General features: G+C 47.0%; 1 long non-coding RNA gene across 1 annotated transcript in view; it reads left to right on the top strand.

Moving 5' to 3' along the window:
- Positions 1 to 4551: 4551 nt before the first annotated feature.
- LOC139805645 (uncharacterized) overlaps positions 4552 to 25787 on the top strand; it is a 61205-nt gene continuing 39969 nt past the window's right edge. Inside the window, exon 1 of the long non-coding RNA XR_011729942.1 lies at positions 4552 to 4716. This is a non-coding gene — a long non-coding RNA (uncharacterized lncRNA). The remainder of the gene's footprint in view (positions 4717 to 25787) is intronic.

Genomic DNA, 25787 nt, shown 5'->3' with positions numbered 1-25787 from the left:
TTTCCCCAGATGAGTTTCATTTCCTTTTGCCTCTGCCCTTCTCCAACCCAGCTTGGAGCTGAGGTTTCAAAATACCTTGAGGAGAAGCTATTCTTGTGGTTTTTCTCCATGCCTCAGAGGAAGACTCACAGAATACTTCTTGAGGGCCCAGCTTTGGGGGATTTTCATCTTTAGACAAGTGATCAAAATGAAGATGCTGAACTGAATTAGTGGGCTTCTTGAAGATTACCTGTCATTAATAATGTATTTGGGCATCAAGTTTGGGACTTCCAGGTTTTTCTGTGGGTCAGAACCCCCCTATCTCAGCTCTGGTGCTGGGGAATGTCACGTTAAGCCAGGGACAGATGTCATTCAGAGGTGAAGTTAACTTACTCCAGGGCACATTCAAAAGGCCTAACCATAGCTAAGCCTGCTGTAACATTCCTGCCAAATCTTTTCTTTGATTTAAAAAAAAAGAAAAAAGTGTATTTTAATGAAATACAAATTTCTGTGGAATGTATCTGTTTTCTGAAAGCATCCGTGCTTTATCGGGAACTCAAAGCCAGAACATCATGGCTGAACAAAACTATTTAGATCAGGAAGCTTTGCAGTTGAAAATGTGTGTGTTTTGGAATTGAAAATCCTTTTTTATGGCTTTCATTTTTATGGGAACACTGGAAAATTTCTGCTTTGGGGAAGGACTGTTCTGACTAGTAAGCTTTTTATTCTCAGAAACCAAGTCCTGTTTTCTCAAACAGACATTTCTACCTTTTCTTTTTTTTTTCTCTCCTATCTTTTTCTTTCCTCTTGTGGCTCAGACCATTTCCCTTGCCCTGCTTAACTCTACTTGAAAACCAATATGAGAACTGGGGCTTTGTGTTATAGGCTCTGTTGCCCATCTCACTGTTCTGGGCCAGCTAAACAACCATCCTGAATCAATCTCTAGACAGATTGCAGCCACAGAAATGTAAGTTTTGCAGTGGAAGCTATTTGAAAGGTTATTTTTGGGTCTGAGATATATACCAGCACTTTACCCACCTGAGCCTACCCTCTGCTGAATGATAAGGTGCTATGGGCAGGGCAAGCCTGGATGATTTTAATATAAATGGGCATGACAAGATGAGAGGCCAAATGCTGAGTGGATTTAATCATCTGTCAAGTGCAATAATTAACCTTAAATATTACGTATTCAATCCCAGGGTGGAATTTCTGCATAGAAATAAGGCCACCAGCCATGGACATTTATTTGCTGGCAGCTGTGGCCGTGTTGTGTGCAGCCAGTTCAGAAGTTCTGGTTATGTGTAAAGCCATAAGTAATGACAGATGATGAGTTGTTAAATAAGTGCATAACTCGTCAGGTGTGGGAAGGTGCTTCCAGCCTGGAGTGTGGAGTCTGCAGTGGGCTGGGGATGGCTGCTGCTCTCCAGAAATTCTGATTTTGTGCTTCAAAGTGCTGCTGGCTTTGCTCTCTGCGGGCTGGGGGGCTCTCCCTGCTCCTTTCCTTTCAGAGCTGCTGCTTACAGGGCTGGTTTTGGATGGAAACTTGGGCTGGCCAGGGAAGGAGAGGCTGGAGGGGAGATGGCAGGAGCAGACTGCAGGTCTGTGGGTGGGATTCACATCCTGCAGCTGTCCCCAGGCACTCCTCACACAGGAGTTTAGCAGAGCCACGACTGAGCAGGGACTGAAACTGAATTTCCAGGTGATTTCAGCAGCTTCACACGGTCTCGTGTCCCAGCCTGACCCGAGCAAAGCAGGAGGTTTCTGGTTGCACTGGGAGGTGGGTCTGGGTCTGCACATCCTCCTGAGTGGCCCTGGAGGGAGGTTCCATCCCTCCTGGTTCTCCTGCCTTTCCTCACCTCTTGCCTGTCCCTGGAGATCCAGCTGTGAGCTGGGTTTGGTTCCACTGCTCTGCACAGGGGACCTTGGCCTGGGGCTTGGGGGTGACAGTTCCTGGCTCTGTTCTCTTTACCACGATGTCCCAGGTGTACCCAGGACATCTCGTGCAGGTGTGAAAATACAGACCCAAATCTCTACCTAGCCTGCTAGTTTGCTGTCTCTGAAGAAGCAGGTCCTGCTGACCTTGCGTAGCAAGGGGATTTAGCAGGAATTCTGTCCCAAAGGACAAGGTGTGGGAGCTGGCTGCTGGGACTGGAGGCTCTGGGGCTGGGTTAAACTTAGGGTTTAACTGGGTTTAACTGGGTTAAACTTAGGATCGGGCAGGCAAAGAGCTGGCACTGAGTGTGGCAGGAAACATCAGATGGGATGAACTGAGGAGGTGTCAGGGCTATTTCCTTGCCTTTGAGTGTCTGTTGTGTTAAGATTAATAAAGGCATTCTAATACGATTTTTATGTGGGAGAAATACCTCCTTTGTTTGTGCACCTCACTGCTTAAATTCAGTGTGGGGAAGGTATTTCTTCACCTCTGGTGGTTTGACTGCTTAACCAAAGCAGTTAGCATTAAAAGTTCATAACATTTTTTCTCTAATAGTTTGACATTTACCTTGTGCCTTCATCCCACAGGTAAACTGGCACCTTACATACCTGAGTGCAGTGCTGCTGCTGGTGGTGGAAAACCCTGGTAGAAAACCACCTGGTAGAAAACCCTGGCCACCAAATTCTACCCTGCCCCACTGCCTTCAGCTGATTTCCTCTGCATCAGAGGTGGCAAACAGCAATATAAAAGCTGGAAGAAGAGAAGAAAAGGCAGAAAGCATTGGAAGCAACACACAGTGTGGAAATGTGTGTGAAATACTTTGTATGGAAGCTGTGGAGTCCTTCCAAACACCCATCAAACAATGCTGGTGCTCAGTGTTCAGCAGACAATGCAGGGGGAGCTTGACAAACGTGATTTGTTAGAGCAGAAACCGCAGAAAATCTGGGCCATGAAAAATATAAGCCTAATACTGATTATTTATGGTGTGTTGGGATTTCCTGATGGAGTATTTCAGGAGCGCTGTGTGAGCTGGCTTGGTTAAAGACCTTCCTGAAGCAGTGTTGATGAGCTCTGCTAAATCCTGAGAAGGATAAAAAAAAATCCGAAGTCACTGATGCTGCCTCTGAAGTTGGACTTTGTGTCCAACTGGATCTGGGATGGTATCCCAGTCTGGAGCTGGGGAAAAGCTACCAGTGCAAGGCAGGCTCTGCCCACTGAGCCCCAGGACTTCCAGTGGGATGCTGGAGTAGGAATAGATTTGTTTTAAAGGTAAAAAATGCTGTTTAAATCCTAAAAAATGGTTAAATAGCCTCCCAAATCCACAGTGTCCACATTGAGTGTGGAAGGCTGGCTGCTTCCATCCTGGATCAGTTGAATCAAATGCCTCTTGTTCATGGCTGGACTTTAAGCCACCTTTAAGGAGAAATGTGATGTGATGCACTGGATCCTTCCTGCTTGATAGTACCAGGCAGCTTTTTCACCATCTCCCCGAGAAGCAGCAGTTGCTGCCTCCACATGACAGGAGGAAAGTATGTTTTAAAGAGCAATATTAATAATAATAGCAACATTAAAGTGTGGGGAAGGATTACAAAGGTAATTCTGAGATCTTGCTCTGTAATGCAGGCTATTAACAAAAGATAATCACCTTTAAGTCAGTCACCTTTAGCCCTGCAGTAAAATGGATGCACAATTATTCAATGCAGTACAAAAGTAATTTAAATGGAGATGGATGAACCGTCAGCTCTCTTGGCTCTTTCTTGGGAAACCAGCCAGGGCCAAGTCCTAAAGGGAGAAAAACATGACGAAAAAAGAGCAGCAATAAGTAAATAATTCCTGGTGTCTCTCTCTCCCTTTTTCCACTGGAGGCAAAGTCATTCACCCTTTGGAGTTTAAAAAGGGAAGGGAAAAAAAAAAAAAAAAAAGAGAAACGTGTTGAAAAGCAGTTTTTCATGTTCCTTTTATGAGGCTCATGTGCTCCAGCCTGCCATAAAAAGTCTAGATCCATGCTCTGCATCAGAGCTCAAGTTTATACCACTGGAAACCCCGTGGCTGTGAAGCTTCATCTTTTCTGTCACTTTGGGTCTGTGGCTGAGGACCAGTCTGAGGTATGAGGTGGGATGAGTTTCTTATGGAAAAAATACCATGGCTACTGAAAGGAGTTGAGGAAATTGTTATCAGCATGACCAGAAAGACCTGGCCCTGGGGTTTATTTATGTGCACAGGAACCTTTCCATGCTGGGAACAGGAACCTCTTTTTTTGCAGCAGCTGCTGTGTGATCTCTGCCCCTGTGTCCCTTTTCTGGTTTCTTCCCAGAAGGTGTCCTGTGGCTGCTGGGTGGAAGGGCTCGTTAGTTTTGGTAGGGATAGCTTTGGGGTGCTACCTTGCTGGTTGTGTTATTTAAAAGGGGCATTGGGGTTTTTTGCAGGGAGGAAGGAGCCTTTGGATTCTGGGAGCCTGGGTGAGATTGCAGAAGTGACTTTGCAAAGTCTTTGGAGCTGCAGAGATGAGCAGCTGGGGCCCTTGGAAGTGCCTGAGGCAGAGCTTGGAGCCACTCCGGAGTTCTCCAGCACTGTTACCATCTGAGCTTGCATTCAACTTGCTCTTACAGTTCCCACTGGTTTTCCTTCCCACAGAACGAAGCACCAGAGCTGAGCATCCAAAGCCCATCCCTTGCCTTTGCGTTGCAGCAGCAGGGATGTCAGCCAGGCAGCAAGGTGAAAAAAGACTCAGAGAGCCCTGTGAGCCGTGGCTCAGCCTGACCCTGGCTCTGGAGCAGCTGAGGAAGCCCAGGAGAGATTAGCAGGTATGAGAAACTGCAAACAGGATGAATTTTTTTGAAGCAAACCTGCGAGTTGCCATGGGAGGCATAGTTGGTGGCTACTAAGTCACCAAGGGGAGGGAGGAGAAGCTCCAGTCCCGCCCAGTATAGAGTGGAATAAATTCCATGTTTCTGCTTTATGTCCTGTCTGTGCAAGTGAGGGGCCTCGTGTGCTTGATCCTCTGGTGTTCCCGTGTGGCTCTGCCTGGATTGCTGCCTGCTTTGGCTTTATAAACAACATGGTAGGACCTCAGTGCATGACTGTTCTCAGATATTATCACAGTCCTAGCTCCAGTTATTCATTTTCCATCACACAGCTCATGTGCAGGCTCCTTGGGGCTGGTAGCCTGCCTGAGTGATGGGGCAACCCCAAAATTCTGGTTTGTAGGGTGTTGGTAGTGAGGGTAACACTCCATGTTGGAGGGTATGGCACTGCATCAGAGCAGTGCTGCTGCAGGACTCCTTCAAAAGAGTACAAAAAAAAAAAAAAAAAAAGAACCCAGGAGAGTCTGTGGATGTCCACCAAGGGCCCTCTGAGCACTGCCAAGATCAGTGTGGAGCTGGCACAGGAAAGAGCTCTCCCTGCACTGGTGGGTGGGGTGGAAGAGGAGGCAGAGAAGTGGGATCAGCTTTTGCAGCTGGGAGCAGTGGTGTTTGGGTTGTGCCCATGGGTTTGCAGGGCAGCCCCTCTGAGCCCCATGCAGTGTTACTGGAGGTTAGGAAGGGGTAACACTGGGAGCAGAGGGAGGGATGGGCTCATCCCTGCCCCTTGCACAGCTCAGTGAACCAGAGGAGGGCTGAGCAGCAGATGGGATTCCAGCACCGTCTGGAAGTTCTCTGGGAGTCCATCAACACCTGCACCATTGGGGAGTCTGAACCGCAGGCTTCCATCCAGAGAGGTAAATATTTAGGATCCGAACAGAGGATGATAATAACCAGAGCAGGAACCTTCCATCCCGTTGCAGGTCAAGCCTGGTTTAGGTATTTCAACCCAGAATTCTCTCCAGGGTTACTGGGGGGGTGGTGCCTTCTCATGGTCCTTCACTTCACCCCACAAAACTCTGTGTGCACACTCGGTCTCCATCCATGCCTTACATCAGGCTCATGTTCAAGACCCTGGTGGAGAATGTCTGGAAAAGGCAGACAAATCAGGCTTAAAAACCTGATGGAATTGATAGTGCATTTAATGCAGTCTGATGTTAACCCCTGGTGTTCTGGATTGGGGTCAAGCTCTGAGCTTCCCACACGTGCTGTAGGGTTTTCTGAATGCCCTTGGCCTTCCGAGCTGGTGGGATGGGTGCTGCTGACTCTGCTGCCCGTGTGGGCTCCTGGGATGGGGTTCATTGCCTGCTGCCTTCTTGCTCTGGCAATGTGTGATAATGCCAGTGGAATAGATGGCACCAGGTTTTTATTGGGTCTTGTGCTGGACATCCTTTCCCTTTCCAATAACCATGTGGATGGTTATTGGCCACTTTCCCCTGGAAAACTGGGAAAATGAGTGGCACAGAGTTCCAGGCAGAGCCTCCTAGGTGCTTAGGGGTTGTTTGGACACCACATCCCTGTTGAGACCTGTAGGCATTCAGGGAAAGAAGAAAAGAAAGCATCTGAAAATCAAATCCTTCTTGTGTTGCGTTCATCTGATGCCCTGAGCCATTTGAGTTCACTTTCAATATCGGTCTATTAAAGCAAACCTTTTTTCCATAGAAATTACTCTCAGGTTCTTGATCAGCTTGAATAAGCACAATGCCTTCCCTTGTCAGATAGGCCCACTTCAGCTGTAAATCTGATGCTGAGAAATTAGATTTCTCTCCTGCTGCTGAGCTGTCATCAGAAGAGTAAGAGGACGGCGATCCACGGGGAGAGCCGAGCGTGGCTGAGCTCTTCTGTGTCTGCTGGTGCAGACACTGGGCTGGGCTGCCTGGGCTCACCAGAAAGGGCAGTTTGTCCTTCAAACTCTCATTTGATTTGTGGTGGATGAGTTGAAAGAGCTGTGGACTGAAACCAGAACTGGGAACTGTTTAAGTCTGCTGCGTTCAGCTCAGCCAAATGAGAGAACCTCACGGCTAGGATTACCCGTGTTGTAGTGGGGAAAAAAATTGGTTTTCTCTTTAAAAAGTCCTCAAAGAGATGAGGTGGTGTCTCCTCTGTACAAGGTGCTAACATGGTGGTGGTGACATGTCCCAGCCATCTGATCCTTCGTGTCTGGAAGCCAGCACTGTTGTTAAAACTTTTTAGAGGTGGCTTGGTGCCTGTTTATTGTGACAGATGGAGCACCACCAACAGCTGGTGGCCAAAATACCATGAATCAGGCCCTCAGCTCAAAAGACAGCTCAGAAAGAGAAGTTAAAAGCCCCCAAACATTAATACTGAACTCTTTGTTCTGCTTGTGATAGCTTTTACCATTCCTTTTTTGAGCTTTTCCTCTGCAGCCGTAAAATTGAGAAGAGCATTTAAAAAAAAGAAAGCTGAGGTTTTCTTAAAATCACATGTTTTCAGACACAGGGGACTTGAGAGTAAAGCTCCAGATATAATCCTGAGATTTGGCAGTGCTCTTTGTATCATATTAAGTGATGGTCTACAGCACTCGTTAATTACTGCAGGCTGCAAACCAAGCCTGGCTCCCGACAGAAGTCTTCTGCTCATTCTCAGCACACAAGTTTCTCCAGTTCTTCTGGGTAAGAGGGAAATATCACTTTCTAAAGGGGGAAGGTACCAAATTATGCAGTGTTGTAGCCTGTGTTCAGCTCGAACAGTATTTTTAACTCTTTTAGGCAAAAAGCGAAATTTGAGTATATGGAACTAAAATAATCTGCAGTCCTGGTTCTGAATAACCATGCAGGTATTTGGTCTTTATCAGCCTCCGTGTCTAATCCAAAAGCTCTTCAGACCAGCAGAAGAGAGCAGGTTCCTGGTTCAGGCAGGTGATAGTCAGTGATCTGGACTTTACTGATGGCCATGTGCAAGATCAACCCACATCCAATCCTCTGTGAGCTGGTGTGCAGGTACCCAGGAGAGGTGGTGTTACACACCAGACTGAAAAGAACACTTTTTTTAGTAATGTTCATTAAAATTGGTTATTTTGGGACTCTAGAGCAGGCACTCCCTGGCAGTGCTGGTTCTTCTTGCACCTCTGAGATGTCAGCTGAGACACCAAAGCATTTGAGGCATCACATCCCTGTCCCAGGGCTGGCATGGGGCAAGGGCTGTGTTGGGATGGGCTCCTGTAGTGTCCATTAGGATGGATTTATGGCACCTGAACATGTTGTCTTTGGCCACAGTGGGGACAATCTGTAGGTGGCACTGGAGATTCTGTCCCATGGTGTCCTGGCAGGGACACTCTCTGGACAGGAAGGGTGTTGTGGTGCAGGGCTGTCAGCCACCATCCTTAGGATGCAGGGAAGTGAGTCTGGTGTCTCCTCCTTCTCCAGGCAGCTCAGAGCCAAACCCATCTTTTTGTTAGAGGCATCCTCCACCTGCTCCTGGGCTCTGCACTGCCTGTCCCTGGTCACTGAGTGATGGTTCTCAGCTGCAGATGTTTCCTTTTGGTTTTTGGCAGGGGAGCAGGGAACTCAAAAGCCCTTTGAGCAATCCCCTGGGGCAGCCACTTCTCCTGTCCCTGGGGGTTTTCATCCCGGCCAAGCAGCAGGTCACTGGGGGGTGGGGGGACTGGGCTGAGCCCTTTTGGAAAAACTGCAGAAAGAAGGTAATTTGTCTCATTTGGGGTTGGAGAGGAGAGCATTCACCTGGTCCCTTTCATCACCCCTGCCTGCAGCCCTGGATCTGAGGCTTTGAGGGGCTTTGTCTGTGTCCTGCCCCTTCCCAGCTGCCACACAAACACAACCATCAAAGGGCTGGTGTCTGTGATTTCTGCAGCAGCTCTCTAGGCTTTAGAGGGCTATAAAATACAGTGATGAGGACATAAAAACAAAGCTGTGATGGACTTAGCAGAGAGCCAAAGCAAGCGGGGAGAGAAATGATGAAAATGAGGAAAAGGGTTATGAGTGAGGAATGATGTATCAGCTCCATGTCAGGAGGAGCAGATTTCGGAATAACTGTGAAGAGCATGAAACTGGTTTAGTCATTAAGGGAAAAAAAATTTAAAAAAATGAAAAAAAATTAAAAAAAAAAAAAAAAGGAGAGAAAGGCCTGATAAAAATGCATAAAAGAGGGAACTTCAAAGCATAAATTTCTTGACTGCATGACACTGATGTTTTGAGCAGTTGTTCTGTGTGAGATAGCAGCAGTGATTTTAATGAACTTTAAAGAGCAGTATAAATAGGAACAAACAAAGCAAGGCGATGGCATTAGCACAGAGCTCAGCACTGAGCTAATTGCCTGAACAGGATTTAAATGGCAGGTTATTTATTTATTTATATGTATAAACCTATTTTTCTATTTGGGCTTAAGAAAATAGAATAAAATGAATTCAAGCATCTCAATTTGGATTTTCAAGGGAATCAAATGCAGGCTTGATTTCCATGAAGTAGTTTTGCTGCTGAGCCAAAGAGTATTGGAATGGGTGTAGCAGAGAAAGGGGGAGCCTTTTGTTGTCCTATAGGGGGGCTGGTGGGTAGAAGAATGCATTTTAGTTTGATGCACAATCTCCCTCTGATGTTTCAAATGGATTTCACAGTGTGGCTGCATGGGGGATCAGAACTCTCATAAACGGGGAAAAAAAAGAGGTCACCTTGTACTCAGAGTGGGTCACCCTATTCTCATCCTAGGCTAGGGATTTTCTCATGCTTTGTATTTTCAGATTTGAGCATTTGTTTGTGCTCGGGCTTGCTTCTTGCTGTTACCCATGCAGGGCAAGGTGCCCCACTGTGGTTGGCAGGAGCTGTGCTGGGGGAGGCCGGAGTGCTTGGACCTCTGTTTGCCCACTCCTGGGTTTGGCTGCTGTTGCTGTTGCATCCCTGGCTTCACATCCCCATCTGCAAGAAAATCAGCTGTGTCATGGGCCATTTGGAGCCAAACCTCTCTCACCTGTTCTGTGGTTGGTGGTGGTCTGAGAGACAGGAAAAGGGAGCCAGCCCTGAATATTTGCACTGCTGAAAGCATCCCAGCCTGTGTAATAAGTGGGCTGTCTTGTTAGAGAAATTTGTGGTCCTTCAAGAACTGCTAAGCAAGTTAATTAAAACTTATAATCTCTAATAAGGTACATGACTGGAAAGCCAACGTTCTGGGTACCTGAGTAGTACCAAGTCAGAGTGCAGCTGCTGCTTCCAAATGCTTCTCCCACCTTCCCCCTCAAAGGCTCCAAAGATTTGACCCACTGCAAGTGGTAATGAGCTTCCCCAAGGCCTTTCACCACTCTGCTGCTTGTAAAACAGGTTTCTTCTGCACTGGGGAAGGATCCACACCCTGCAGCCACTGCTCTCACCATCACCTTTTTCCCTGTGCCCCTGCCTCCTGGGGTGCCCCTGCCTCCTGGGGTGCCACTGTGCCCTGGCAGAGGTGTTTGCCATGCAGTGTGTTTCTGTGCTGACCCCTTGTACAATCCTTGGATTGTTTGCCAAAAACCCAGAGCCCAAGGATGGGCTCATATCTCTGATACATTAATAACAACTCAGGACGTGGGGCAGTGTCCTGGTTTGGGCCAGAACAGAGTGAATTTTCTGTCTTGTCATTTTGCTTTCAGCTCAGTCTCTTGTCAGGAGGTGTATTTGCTGAAATTAAGAGCAAGTTTCTCAGTCAGTGTCTGCTTCCAGGACTGGTAACACTCAATGTTTATGGTTATGGCTGGAGAATGGGCTGCAGAACCAAGGGAACAGCTCAGTTCTGAGGAACATCTTGGGCTTCAGAAAGAGAAAGGGAGTGAAGAGGTCACAGCTGCAACCCTCCTTTAGGGAGGAGTAGAAAAGATAAATGATGAAAATTGACCAAACAGAGTATTCCATCCCATATGCCTCATACTTGGTATTCATTTGAGGGATCATGAGGGTCAAATCCTTTCTCCTTCAGCCCCTCTTCACCTGTTCCTTTTCGTTTCAGCATCCTGGGAGGATTCCATCTGTTTTTCTCTCTGTATTCCTGATCCATGCCCTCCTGAATCCATGTGTTCCTGCCTGCAGTTCCCAACTGCTGCTGACTCCAGGTCTCCAGCCTGGGGTGTCCCAGAGCTGCCCTGCAGCCTCGGGGGTGACGTTGGAGAGTTACTGGGGGAGAGGGGAGGAACGTGGCATTGGGGTTTTGTATTCTTGTATATATTTAATAATTCTTCCTTTTTATCATTACTGTTTCATTAAAGCTGTGTAGTTTAGTTTCCAACCCATCAGTCTCTCTCCCTTATTCTCTCTCCTTTCTTTATCAGGGAGGGGAGATGGATTCATAGGGAACATTTGTCCTTTGGTTAATTGCCAGCCCAGTGTAAAACCCTGACAGATTTATGGCGCCCAACGTGGCTTAAGCTAATTAGCTCGAGCCCAGTTCAAATTTCAGCTAATTTGCCTGAATAGTTTGAATTCCAGCTTCAGTGGGAGGATACCCAGATGGCTCCACTGAGCGGGAATCAAACTTTTTCCTTTGGAAATTTCACAGGCCTGGAAATCAAACTGATCGTGCAGTACCTGTGGTATTTAGGAGATGTGATCCGGTGCTTTGCAGCTGGGATTAGTGTTAGTATGGGGCTTATCTTTAATAAGGGCTGCTTAAGAACAGGAGTTGTGACATGGTCTGCAGTACTAATATACAGTGCAGTACATGGTGCAGTGGTGTTTCTTATAGGGATAAAAAAAAATTTGTTGGTGATGACATTTTCAGTTTTAATTGGAGAAATTATCCCACTCCGTTTCATCTCAGATTTCCCCAGATGCTGAACAAAATGGCATTACACTTATTATAGTTTTGATTCTCCTGGTTGGTGGGTGCTGTTAGGGCTTCTCATGTATTCCTATAGATTCTCATAGATTATCATGTATTGGTGAGGAGCAAGACAGCTCCCAGAGCTGTGGGAATGAGCATCCCTCGGGAGCTGTTCCTGCCTCTGCAGCCACTGCTTCCCCCCACCCAGACTCGGATACGGCCACGGAGCAGCAGCAGTGGAGCTGCTCCAGCTGTAGTACAGTAGAGTCTGGAGAAAATCCAGTCTCCATCAGCTCTTCCAACTGCCGACCCCCATCATCATTTTCTTCCTTTGATTAAAGAGCAACGAGGACTCCGAAACCCCCAACAAAAGCCAGCTCCAGTGGAAATGGGATTAATCCTCACTTGACTCCGTATTTGGTTTAAATTAAAATTCTGAAGGAGTCCACGTGCTTTTCATATGTGTTCTTCCTCACCATGAGAGGGACTGGCCCGAGATGGACATTTCTGAGCTGCTCAGATGGCTGCATATTAGAGTGATTACACTTATCAGCACTGAGATTAAGGGATTTGAGTTAAGAAAAGAGGGAATTCTGGAAGGAAAAAGCAGAAAGCAGGCAGAGAAAGAAAGCAGAAAGCTTCAGTATCTGTTCTTGCAGCCTAGAAACAGCTTGTGCTCGCAGTCCATTAGTTCCTGTTGCCTGTTTTATTTTTAGTGACCGTGGTCTCAGATACCAGAAGTCCTTTAAAATATGCACAGTTGGAGGAAGCAAACCAGCTTAAAGCAAAAAAGAGGCCCCAGAAATTTGCCAGCTTCTAGAAGCCAGCCTGAACTGAATGCTTGCTCAAGGTTGCCAAAGGTTCAGAGAATATAAAGGCTCTTGCAGTGCTGTTTGTAGAAGGTTTAATGGGTCAGTCTGTTCTTTGTGCCTGTGCTGAACTGTGTGTTTCTGAGCCAGGCTCTCTGACTTTTTTAGTGCCAAACTCCCAGTACAGTCCCTGGGGCTGACTTTTGGGAAGTGCCTGGCTTGGAAGCTCTCGATGACTCTTCCAACCATCTCGTATGGGTCTCCCAAAATGGGGACATCCCAACAATCTTTTGCAGGCCCCTGCCTGGGGTGTCCTGGGTGCTCCTGTCTGCAGGTCCCCATCCCAGCTCAATGGACATCACACCCTGGCTCTTCTCATCAGCATCAGCAAGGAGGATTTTTTTGGTACAGGTTGATTTGTAAGGATTGAGCACCTTTCCTCCACCTGTCCAAAAGGTGATGAGCACTACTGACTTTGCTCTTCCCTCCTCTTCGTGTCACTTGGAGCAGGACCTGTGCACAAACCCCTCTCTGATGTCTGCTGCTCAGCAGTTCCCCTGAAGCAGGATACAAAGATTAATTTTTTATTTTTTTTATTTTTTTTTTTAATGCTGTAATCAGGGATAGTGAGTTCAAACCAAACAATTCATACCAGGAGATCCCATCCACCCTCCTCCAGCCCTCTGACCTCTCTGGGTCTTCCTTGGTTGCCAGAGCTGCAGCTGAGCAGAGGCCAACTCTGGGGTGGAAAGGGCCTTGGATGGGTTGAGGTTTCTGGAAATGTAGGTTTTTCTCAGCTTCTGAAAACTCTGGCTTTACAAAACCTTGTAAATTGCCCACGCTTTCTTAAGGACAACCACAGGGACACCCCCAATAAAACACCTGCTCCAAACTGGGAAAGGCAGTGAGGGAGTTTTAAGGAAGGACTTGCTTGAACTGTTTAACTTAGAATTATTTTTGGTTCTGTCCTCATCCCTGAAAGGGAGAGGTTATTTTAGATATTAATTAAAGAGAAAACATGGCCAGAGGCAGATTGTTCCCATGTAAAATCTCATCTCAAATCATTAACTTTGGCAAAGTTGTGTAAACAAGTGAGGGCAAGAAGCACTCAGCAGCTTCAAAACTTGGTAGTGTATTGCAAGTATTCATAGGCAATGGCATCAAAATCACAAGTTTTAAAGAATATTAAGAAAATTTATGCTTAGAATAAGGCAGAATTTTTGATTGCTGCCATGTGTAAATGTAGATGTGATTGCCTTTCATTTCATGGTCACCCAGTATTTTTTTCAGATACCCTATCAGGATATTGTCAAGCATTTGATGGGAAGAGGTGAACAGCCTGGGCAGAGATGTGCTATGGGGTGTTTGTGCTGCTCCCAAGAAACACTCCATAGTTCACTGACACTACTATCTTGGGACTCTTTATCAGGAGTGTAATGAGCCAGATATATGGCAAAATTCAAAACATATTTGGGTTGGACCCCTGAGATCTGGAGCTCTGCGATTCTCTGCCAAAGCAAGGCTGTCCCAGAACTGACCTGAAGAAACTTCTTGCATGTTTTGGTCAGGTCCTGGAAGTTCAGAGTAGCAGAGATGAGGGGAAGCTTTTATCTGCTAAGTGTCTGTGCTTCTTTTAAAAAAAAAGGAAACTGTGAAATTAGTACTGAACCTGATGAATAGCCAAATGTTTCATTGTCTTCTGCTCTTTTTTTGTCCCTTTTTCTTTTCTTTTTTTTTTTTTTTTTTTTTTTTTTTTTTTTTTTTTTTTTGTGTGTGTGTGTGTGTGTGTGTTTGTTTTGTTTTGTTTTGTTTTGTTTTGTTTTGTTTTTTTTCCCCCCCAGTCATTACAATCCTTTTTACCCTATGAAAACTGGGTCTGTTCCACTGGTCAAAACAAAGCAATCCTGGATTATTCTGACACCAGAAGCACTATAATGAAGTAAATGAAGTAAACGGAAATCAGATTTTCCTCCCTGACTAACTAAGAGACAAATTTAAAAGGTTATTACAAATAATACTTCTTAGTTACAATGGGAATGATGAGCACCCCAAATCATGCCCTGCAGCTATGTTTGTTAATAAGAAAGCTGAGTTAGAGCAGTCTTGTGACATTTTTCCTATTATTTTTAATGTCTACATTAAGTCTACAGTTTTTAGGCCAGATTTTAAGATGGAACAAGTAGCCTTGGTTGCTTCCAACATAAATAAGGCTGCTTTACACTGGCCAAGCCTCTGACCTTGTTTTGCTTTAAGAAATCCCTTTCCCCCCTCTCCCCAAAGTCTTGCAGTAGGGATGGGGAGCGGATCTCTGGGGCTCTGGGTCATTTCAATTTGAAACTCTGAGCATTAATCATAGATGTGACACACTAAATGTTTCTAATTAACATCCAGCTTCAAACCACATGTGCTTCAGCCCACGTTCAGACACTGGAGCTGCACAGGTAACCTCAGGAAAACCAGGAACAGATGGCAGGAACTGAAAATCAGGCGAGGCATTTAAGTTTTAAGGTTGAATTTAAGGCTTTAAGCAAAGCAGAAGCCAGAGCAGCAGTTGTCATTGCAGGCTGTGTCCTGCCACCTTGGGACTCTTGTGGCCCAGGGAAGAGGAGGTGAGAGTGTCCCAGAGTGTGTCTGTGCCATCCCAGACCACTCAGCGTGCTCCTTGGCTGGTGGGGAAGGTGCTCATGACCAGCGTGGCAGCTGGAGTGGCCAGCACTGATTTTCCTGGGAGGGAAAGGCATTCCAGTGGTCAGGATAGCAGCATCTCCATCTCCAGCATCTGCTGTGTCCTCTTACAGTGGGACAGCAGCATCTCCAAAGCTGGGTTTGTTGATCCCTTTTGGATGCCACCACCTTGTCCCTCTCCCAGCTCACCAAAAGAAGCTTTGTCCCAGCCAGGTTGGTCTCATTGCTGCTCACACACTTGCTCCTGTGGGGAAGTCTGTATCCTTTTAGTGCTGTTCCTGGAACTGCAGTGCCTGGGGAGAAGCACTGGAGAGCTGCACATCATTAGCATGCCAAGGAGGAGGTAATGTATGTAAAGTGTTTGACCTCCTCCTGGCTCCTCTGGCTGGGACAAATTCTGATCTCATTTGCAGCAGCACAAATCCAGGGTATCTACATTAAGCACATTAAGTTTAGTGGAGTTACTCTGAGTTTATACTGCTGCACCTGGTAAATGGGAGATGTCACTGACAGCCTTTCCCTGACCCAAGGGAAGGCAGGAATGAAGGCAGCCTGCAAAGGAAAGGATGAAAACAGCTCCCGACAACAGAACCTTCGCAGGGGTGTGAAATTTATTGGGAGCTGCTGCATGCTCAGCATTTTTTAAAACCAGCTCATATTTTTGGTGCTGGAAGCATGAAATTAGCAACCTAAGTGTAGGCATTGAGTTATTGAAACACCTTGGAGGCTACCTGGAGAAGGGGTTGATTATGGATTGAGAAAGGTGTTTGGAAAAGCTAAAGTATGGGAAAGAGTGAGTTATTAATTTCTCATTTTTCCTCCGTTTTCTGTGTGGGAAGAGAAGATGGGGAAGACTTGAAAAAGCAAAACTTAGAAGAGAAGGTGGGAATGAAAACTGAAGCCAGTTTCATGCAAAATCAGTTGGAGGAGTTAAATAACCCACAAAATATCAATTGTCACATTTTTTTTTGTTCTCCCTCTACATGTGTGAAACACTGGTGAAAGATCCACCACCCATTTCAGTTAGTCCAGTCCAACCCCCCCTCCCAAGCCACTATCACTGTTCTCAGTTTTAAGGACTCGTTTTATTTTTTTCCACATATACAGAAAACTCAAACCATCTGGAAACTGAAGGCCCCCATGCTGCATCTCCAGTCAGGATCCCAGCAATCCCAGAGAATCTGTCACTTCTCCTGCAGGGGCTGTTGTGGAGAGACCTGATGGAGATGGTGGAGGAGCTGTCAGATGCCCCTCAGAGACAAGGTTTCCTCATCACCTTTTCATGGGAGACAGTCAGATGTTGAGTGTCAGCTTTCCTAGCAAAAAAACCTGGGCTGGTCTGTTGCCCACATGCGTTGGATGTTAATATAGAGGTGATTGATGGTGAAAATATTTAAGGTTCCAGTGAGAGCCTTTATTCATCCATGCAGAGAGATAAGAAAGGACCTTTGGCTCCGTGGCACAGTTTATCCATCTCCCTGGATGCCTGTGTCCTTGTGGCTGGGAGGAGGGAAGAGCTGCTGTGGGGAGAGGCAGCTCCTCTCCCTGGGTGTCAATCCCTCTGGTTTGGTTCCCAGTGGATTTTGGGACCCAGGTGGAGCCTGCACCCCATTGCTGGGCAGCCCTGAACCCCTGGGGAATGGCAGAAGAAAGTGCCCAGTGAGTTGGGGTGAGGAAATCCTGCTATGAAATTAAATGTATGGGGTGGAGTAAGAGCTGGTGAGGGCTGGAAGGATCTTTTCCCAGGCTGTTCTCCTTGCTGCCACCAGAGGAGCAAACAGGCCCCAGCTCCCTGCAGAGACCGTCTGGTTCCTCACCTCCTAAGGTGCCTGCCTGGAGGAAGGAGTTACTGGCCCAGAAAGTGCCTATTTTTGGCTGTTTCACGTCTCCTTTTTTTCTCTCTGGTCAGTTGTGTTGATTTTCTGCTCCACACATCATGCCATGAGGTTTGGTTTCAGGCAGACCAGGACCTCAGCTGCTCTCTGCACCCTGCTTGGGTCTCATTCCAAAAGCACAGAAAGGCTTTTCTTTGTCACTATTAGGCTGACTTTGGACAAAAATGCCACAGATTAGACCTTTCTTACAGGATCTTATTGTCTAATAGTTTAAAATCATGGACTAGTGTGCCACTTTATAATCCTAGAAAATCCATCCTATCCTTTACAGTTTGTTAATTCTGGGGTATGTGCTCTGGGATTTTTATGTGTGTTATTGTTTTTATGCAGGAGGAAACCCAGAGCTGGTGAAAATTTGAGGCTGTTATTATTAGGAAGTTCTGGAGTTTTTCTGCATTTCCTTGCTGATCCCAGGGAAGAAGTGTCCAGTGTAAACTGATGCAGGTGTCTGGGAAGAAAAGGGATGAAGATGAAAACATTTCCTGAGCACAAAGGTAGCAGTGATTTATGCTGAGGGTGATTCCTGTATTCCAGGGGATGCCTTGTGGTGTGCTGGAGGAGAACTCCTCAATGGGAAAAGCAGTGGGAAAAGAATCATAGAATCATGGAATGGGCTGGGTTGGAAGGGACCTCAGAGCTCATCAAGTCCAACCCTTGCTCCACTCCCCCCGTGGTTCCCAGCCCATGGCACTGAGTGCCACATCCAGGCTCTTTTGAAATATCTCCAGGGATGGAGAATCCACCCCTTCCCTGGGCAGCCCATTCCAATGGCTGAGCACCCTCTCCAGAAAGAAATTCTTTCTCATGTCCAACCTAAACCTCCCCTGGCACAACTTGAGACCTCTTGTGCCCTCTTGTCTTGCTGAGAGTTGCCTGGGAAAAGAGCCCAACCCCCCCCTGGCTCCAACCTCCTTTCAGGGAGTTGGAGAGAGTGATGAGGTCTCCCCTGAGCCTCCTCTTCTCCAGCCTCAACACCCCCAGCTCCCTCAGCCTCTCCTCATAGGATCTGTGCTCCAGTCCCTTCACCAGCCAAGTTGCCTCCTTTGGACCTGCTCCAGGACCTGGAATGATGGAAGCATCAGCTTGCAATAATGAAGTGTATGGAAATGAGGAGGCATTTGCCATCCAGGCAGTGTTTGAATTTCCTCTTAAAGTGAGTTGGACAAGCCTGGGAGACAGTAATGCACAGGAGTGCTGCTGTTTGCTCCCTCTGCAGCTATTTGCAGCAACTGCCCAAGACCCAGGGAGCTCTGGGCACGAGTGAATTTCTTCCCTGTGCTGAGTTGTGAGCTCTTGTACTGCAGAAGATCTCAGACTGGCAGCTGCCCATCTGCCAAAGGGGCTTTTAATGGAATGCTCTCCAAGATGAGGTGGGGCTGGGCTGGCCCCATTCCACTGCTCCTTTTGACTTTTTCTCAGGCTGATACAATGCACCTCCTTCTCCCTGATAAAGTCGTGTTTCTTTATGAAGAAAACAGAACAGCCATCAGAGCAGAATAAATGACAATTTACCAGCAAGCATCCAGTGTTGGGCTGTTACATGCTGGGGGTCTGGAGTCGTCTTCCAGAACTGAGTCAGTTTGTGCTTAAAAGGGGAGAGAGGGATCTTCAACAAGAAGAAGAGTTGTCTTCTGCCTCTGGCACTGACTTCATTAACCCCTGCCTGGCTGTGACAAATGGGTGACACCTCTGCTGCTCAGTCAGACACAGCCCAGACTGCATCCCAGCCCCTGTAATTCAAAGAATGGAATTTACCACAAGATGCTTTAATGCAGAGTACATTAGGAACAAAAAAGCCTCAGATCTTGCTGCCCTGCTGCCAGGAGGTCCCACAGAACTCTTGAGTTCACCTGAAAGCCCCAGCTGCCAGGACACAATTCCCACAGCTCTCTCAGGAAGGTGATCAGCTTTTTCCTGCCTGGCTCTGGCCCAAATTCAAAAGCAAACGAGCCTGAAGAAGAGGTGGGTGACTCCACTGCTTTTGTTATCTTTCCTTCTAGGTCCATCTTATGGATTAGCTCAGGGTGGACAAAGCAGCACAAGAGCCTCTTGGTGCATGTTGGAGGTGTTGTTAGAGGGGCTGTAGCACTGAGGAGCAGACTGAAGAGACTGAGCTTCTGCTGATGCCCAATTAGCTGATTATCCCAAAGGGAATTGAAAATGAAGGTTATCTTTCAACTTGTGATGAGATTCCAAATAAATATTCAACATGCATTTAATAAGACAGTTTTATGCATTATTTAAGTATCAATTGATGGGTAGAAGACGAAACATTTTACTACTGATGCTGGGGTCTGAAAGGCAAGGGCAGAAATCTGGTGATCATTAAAAGAGATTTGTATCCCTCATTTTACTGGATTATTATTTACACAGTAATCAGGAAAAGAATTTGAGCAAGAATTAATTTCTTCATTTTGGTTGTTTGGGGATTTTTTTGTTTTTAAAGCACAAGATGAACGAGGGTGCAAACAAAATGAATGAGAAGATGAGAGAAAAGGGGATGGTGAGGGAAGGCTGATCCTGTCTCAGGGCAGGGCACAGCTGGCTTGGAGTTTTGTGCCTGGTTCTGAGACAGCAACTGTGTCATGTCATAGAATCACAGAATCATAGAATGGGCTGGGTTGGAAGGGACCTCAGAGATCACCAAGTCCAACCCTTGCTCCACTCCCCCCGTGGTTCCCAGCCCATGGCACTGAGTGCCACATCCAGGCTCTTTGGAAATATCTCCAGGGATGGAGAATCCACCCCTTCCCTGGGCAGCCCATTCCAATGTCTGATCACCCTCTCAGTAAAGAAATTCTTTCTCATGTCCAACCTAAACCTCCCCTGGCACAACTTGAGACCTCTTGTGCCCTCTTGTCTTGCTGAGAGTTGCCTGGGAAAAGAGCCCAACCCCCCCCTGGCTCCAACCTCCTTTCAGGGAGTTGGAGAGAGTGATGAGGTCTCCCCTGAGCCTCCTCTTCTCCAGCCTCAACACCCCCAGCTCCCTCAGCCCTTCCTCACAGGACTTGTGCTGGATCCCTTCCCAGCCTCCTTGCTCTTCTCTGGACCTGCTCCAGCACCTCAATCTCCTTCCTGAGCTGAGGGGCCCAGAACTGGACACAGGACTCAAGCTGTGGCCTCCCCAGAGCTGAGCACAGGGGCAGAATCCCTTCCCTGGACCTGCTGGCCACGCTGTTCCTGAGCCAGCCCAGGATGCCATTGGCCTTCTTGGCCACCTGGGCACACTGCTGCCTCCTCTTCAGCTTCCTGGCAATCCAGACTCCCAGCTCCCTTTCTGCCACTCTGTGCCCAGCCTGGAGCTCCCCATGGGGTTGTTGTGGCCAAAGTGCAGGACCCGGCACTTGCCAAGGGCTAAATCCTTTTCCTGGAACTCAGAGGGGCTGATTCTCTTCCTGCTTTCTCTCCAGGCCTATTTCAGCATGGACTTGGCTGGAAGGAAAACCCTCCCTGAGGAGTGAATCTGTTGCTGAAGGACAGCCCAGTGCCCCATGGGCAATGGGAGTTTTTAGTGTGGACACTCAAGGAAAGTTTTGGCTGGTGCTGGATTCATCTTCCAGGGGACAGAGCAGTGAAATGCCCTCCTCCCATGGAGAAACTGTGTGTGGCTGGGGGCTCCAGCAGATGCTACCCCAAGGACTGATCCCTGTGTTGGGAATATCAAACACACCTGACAGTGATGCCCATTTTGACCTCGATTTTTCCCTCTAATATTTTTTTCTCCTCCAGTCTGCATTCCCTGGAACCGTGAGGAGATGCTGGAGTTTGGTCCCAGCCCTGCCAGCAGCCCAGAGCTCGGATCAACACACCAAGGTGTCAGCTCCAAGGAAACATCACTGGAATTCTCCTGCAGGATCACTGAGAGCAGGATCAGCCTTGCAGTCCTGGGAGACACCACTTGGGGAATTCAATAACCCAGTGACCTCAGGGACAGGAGTAAAACAAGAGTGAGAGGAGGAGGAGGGTGAGATTCCTCCCCACCTGGTCTCTGCCTCTCCAGTGCTTCCTCCTTCAGCTGCCCAGCAGGGCTGAGCTCCTCTGGCAGCTCAGAGTCGACTCTGTTTTTCCTAACACCCTGTGGTATTCCAAATATATATATATATATATATTTTTTTTTTTTTTTTTGCATTTATTTATTTATTTATTTAAAAAAAAAAAAAAAAAAAAAAAAAAAAAAAAAGAAAGGAAAAGTGCTAAAATAAAACCAGAAGGGCTCTCCTGATTTGAGGGTACGTCGTTTTTCAGTGCTCTCTGTTAACAAATTTATTAATCTAGTTGGGATTATTTGTCTTTCCTCTTACAAAATGTTTTTCCCTCCAAAGGCAAAACCACCAGTGTGTTATTAAAGGAAGGTCAGAGTCAGACCTCAGTGCCTTTTTCTTGTTGATCCAGTGTTTGGAGAGAAAACTTAAAGGGTATTTTTTTAAAAACGATGATGTTGAGAAGTAAGAACTGGAGTTCAGTTTGCCTTTTGCCTTTAATTTTCCACTTTTCCCTCCTTCTTTCACTTAGTGCAATGTGACCTACTTTCTGTATATATGTGGTTTCCCAGCCTAATTTATCTAGTACTGGGAATTTGCATTTTCATTACTTTTAAGAAAGATTGTATCTCCATTTTAATTGAAAAATCACCTGGTTTATTGGAAATATAAATAATTGTAAAATGTTTTCACTGTTTTTTATGGAGATTTGTTTTAAAGCCTTTGTTTTGCATCTAGTATTTTGATGCATCCTTTAATTTGCTGCACATGGCTATATTTCTTAATATATTTAAATGATCTCAAGCATATCAAAAAGGTAGATTTTTCAAACGAGCTCGGAACTAGAACTCTGAATAATTGATTTTTTACTTTTACTTGTTAATCTAAAAAATGTTTCTTAATTTCTTTCTGATCACACCAAGGGGAAGATTATTCATCAAAATAAACAAAATACCCTAAATGTTTATTTGATTCATCTCACTTCAGCTACATGCTCTGAAACCATTTAAATCTCCCTTTAAAAATTAAATGCTGGTGATTTTTGGAAACAAACTGACTTCGGAAAGAAAACTTTAAACATCTCAAAACATCTTCAAAATACTGCATTGAAATGTTTTTTCTTTTCCCAATTTGACCTTTTTTTCTCCATTAAAGAAGCTGTGGCCTCTTTCTTACCATGTAGTTGTTACCATGGGATGGTTCCTATACCTGATTTCTGCAGACTTCCTAAAAGATCAGCAAAGAAGCAGAGAAGTCTCTGGGAGGTGATTCTCTAGGGCTGGCACCCCTAAATTAGTTTTTTTCTTATATTTATATACTTTCTTATATTTAAGGTCAGGGAGGATGAATGACCCTGGGTCTGTGGCTGTGAATATTGCAAAGTGCTTCAGGAGGCTGAGGGTGTGAAGGGCTTGGGTCACACAGCAGAGGCTCTGGGGGGTGGGTCATGAAAGGCATTAACACCACAAATAATATGTAGATTAGTCCAGATTAACAACCACATTCATTTAGCTGGAGTTGATGAGGCAGCAGAAGAGGCTCCTCCATGGAGTGAGGATTCTCCTGGTGACCTTGGGTGGGAGAGGGGAGGTCACGCTGTGAGAGGTGACAACACTGCTCAGGGCTCTTGACACTTTAAGGTGCTGTGGGTTTGGGTTAATAACCACGCTTCATTACAGTCTCAGCAGGGTTATTCCCTCCTGTTAATGAGGGACATTCTGCTGGTTCTGCTGGGCACTCTAAAACAGCACCCAGTGTTCTGGCTGGTGCAGGCACTTCAGGAGTGGGCAGCTGATCCTTGGAGGAAATATTTAGAGATACAGGTAGGCTGAGGTGTGAAGGAAAATGCTTAAACACGAGGTGTTGTGGTTTTATCCTGGGATATCAGTGTAAATGCCTGTAAAATGCAAGTTTGTGGCTTATTTTGGAAGAAGCAGTGTTTGAATTATCTCAGAACATGATGAGGTCCCTCAGTGTAATACAACCAATGGTGCCATCTTCCAGCAGAGGACAGTGTGAGAGCTGTTGCTGATTACTTCACAGGCATTGGAGAAATGTCAGTGAGAGAGGGGCTCCCAGTGCCCAGAAGGTGATGCAGGAAGATGCTGACTCTTTGGGAGTCCCCAGCACATGGTGTGGTTTCAGCTCCTGCTGCAGGAGGCCATGGAGGGAGTGCCAAGAGAGGGACTGAAGCTGCTGCTGCCTGCCTTGACTGACTCAAGCAGCAGGTACTTGCTCACACCACCATAACCCCCTCTCCACTGCCAGTATTTCCTTCAGTCATGCTGGGATTCTCTGAGGACAACCCGGGCCCAGGACATCCTGAGGATGCACGTGACAGTTCTGTCCTTTGCAGAGCCAGGAATGAGCCTGGAAGGTCAGAGCTGGGGACCTGATGCAGAAAGCCCTGAGGTCTGGGACAGGGGGATGAATGGAGAGATTGGCCCTGGCTTCCTTCCATGTCAAACACAGGGGAAGATGCTGGTGCTTTATAAACTTGGCCCAACTTCTCTCTAATTGAACTTAGGAGTAGAGTGGCCTGAAAGAGACTCTTTATTGTTCCCTCATCCATTTGTTCAGAGATATGGACATTTGAGGGCTGGAAACATCTAAGGCCTTATCTAACCTGACCCTCTGAGTAGCAGGCTATAAAATTTTCTCCATTAACCCCACCACTGGGCCCACTAACTCATCTCTGGCCAAAGCATCTCTTCTACTCCTGGTCTGAAGAGAGCATGTGGTGGGTAATCCACCATTTCCCTTCATAGTTTCTTTTACCAGCTGCAAGGATCCCTGCTTCTCCTCTTGTGTCCCTGACTTCTGGTTCACTGAGGAACCAGGGCTGGGCTGGAGAGTTGCTGTAGGGTAGGAGGCAGATGGACTGGGGAGAGGGACTGGTGTATGGGAACCCTGAAGGGGGTGAGGATCAGGAGTGTGAGCAGAGTTTGAGTGTTAGTGCTGGGGTTTAGTGGTAGCTGAGTGAGGGTTCAGGCCAGAATGAACACTTCTGTCCTGGGGGGGGGGCTGCAGGGGTCTCCACAGAGCTGGATGAGGTCCCAGGGCTCTCACTGATGTCTGCTCACCTTTTGAGCTGGGCACAGTGTCTGGTTCAGCAGGGTCCCTGCTGGGGTGCCTTAGTCAAAATAAATTTCAAAATTTCAAAATTTCGGTGTCCCCCCATGCCCTGCCTGGCTGACTTCTGTCTTTGTTATCACAAAAATTCACTCCCCAAGTCATTCAGCTCTTGTTTATCTGCTTCCTTGGGTTCCATAATTACAGCTGCTGCTGAGACAGCAAAGCCCGGTTTGGGAGACCACCAGCACAGCCCGTGAGGAAACAGGGAAGCCCCTCTGGGCTGGGGATGTGCTTTCTGCAGGGTGACTGTGGGAGTCAGGGGAGAATTTGCCTTTCTCTGGGCTGAGCAAAGAGGAGGAGGTGCAGCCCTGCCTGCTCCTTGCTTCTCTCCCTCTGCCTGGGCCAAATGAGCAGCAGCCTCCTGGCTCCAGCAAGGGGAGCAATGTTCCAGTGGGGAAAACTGGGGGTGGGTATTGTGGGGAGCAGCCTGGCAGCTGGAGGTTGCCTCCTGAACAGTCTTGGATTGACCATCTCTGCTTGGGGCATGGGTTTCATCAGGGCTTGCCTTTTTAAAGGGCATTGATTTTAATGTGTTTTCTTTGGATGGAGACTTGACAGCAGAGGGATTGGCTCCAAGGACGAATGGCATTCCTTGCACTTTCACCCCAGTGTGCCTTGACTGGAAACTCTGGCTGTCAGTGGTACCCAGAGAGAGTTTTGTTGATGAAAAGAGTTCCTTGCCCCCCCCTCCCATGCAAGTGCTGAAAGAATGAGCCATTTGTTTGAAGAACAGTCTTCTTCCCCAGGGACAGGTGCCACTTTGAGTGAAACCATCTCAAACAGCACACACAGCTCTCATGGATGTTGCACAGCACCATGGCAAAGAACAGACTTCCAAGCTCATAAACTGAGTGGAGATTGCCAGATATTTGTAAGCTGCTGGATAATTGACATCAGGAAATGTTTGCAACTGGCTGCTCATGAAAGCCTTTGAGCAGTCTGGAGCCCTTGGTTCCCTCCCTCCCAGCAAACCCAAGTTGGAGCAGCTCAGTGTTTGCAGCTGGGTGACACTCAATGGCAAAGCACAGAGTTTATGACCCTACAAATGGCAGGATGGCTTTTGTTCTCCTCTGGGCAATGTGTTGGAGGATACTGGGATGTTGGAGCTGCACTGGGATGAGCCAAAGTCCAGGATGAGAGACAGGTCTAAAGAGTTCAGTCCATTTGGCTTGCTGTAAAGTTTGGAGGCAATGTGATCATGGTGGGTAATTCCCAGCACCAGGAGAAGATTTCTGGTGTGTAACAGAGAGGATGCTGAAGTTAAGCTGGAATTCAGATGACTCTGGAGCAATAGGGTAATGTCCCCAGTGGGGCCACTGACCAAGGCAACGGGGAAATTCATTCTGGCTTGGGTGCTTCACCTGAAACCTGGATACCTTCCTGTAAGGGATGCTTGAGTGCAGCTGGGTGTGAGCTGGGTAAGGTTACACACTGATGGGAAAACAAGCTGAAAAATGGTGTCCTGGACCTTTTCAGACACTGGGCAGCTTTCCCTTGCATTACTGAGCTCACCGCAGGAACGGTGATTTCACTGCTGAAAGGCAGTGGCTGCCCTGAGCTTGGCACCTTTTGGAAGTCACTTTAACTGCAGTGCAGGGAGCTGGGTCTCCAGTCCTGAAATTGAGGGAGCTGGTTACCTGCCACAGGGACAACTCAGAGCACTGGGGTTTGGTGCTGTAAATAGACATGTTCAGTGGGAAATAGAGCTCTCTGGGGGCCAAATCTAATTGTGAAGTGAAGAAACAGGGATC

The sequence above is a fragment of the Heliangelus exortis genome, chromosome 20 (assembly GCF_036169615.1).
Source record: "Heliangelus exortis chromosome 20, bHelExo1.hap1, whole genome shotgun sequence".
NCBI classification, from domain to species: Eukaryota; Metazoa; Chordata; class Aves; order Apodiformes; family Trochilidae; genus Heliangelus; species Heliangelus exortis.
The sequence above is the reverse complement of the archived record's forward strand: the minus strand, read 5'-3'. Positions and strand labels throughout refer to the sequence as shown.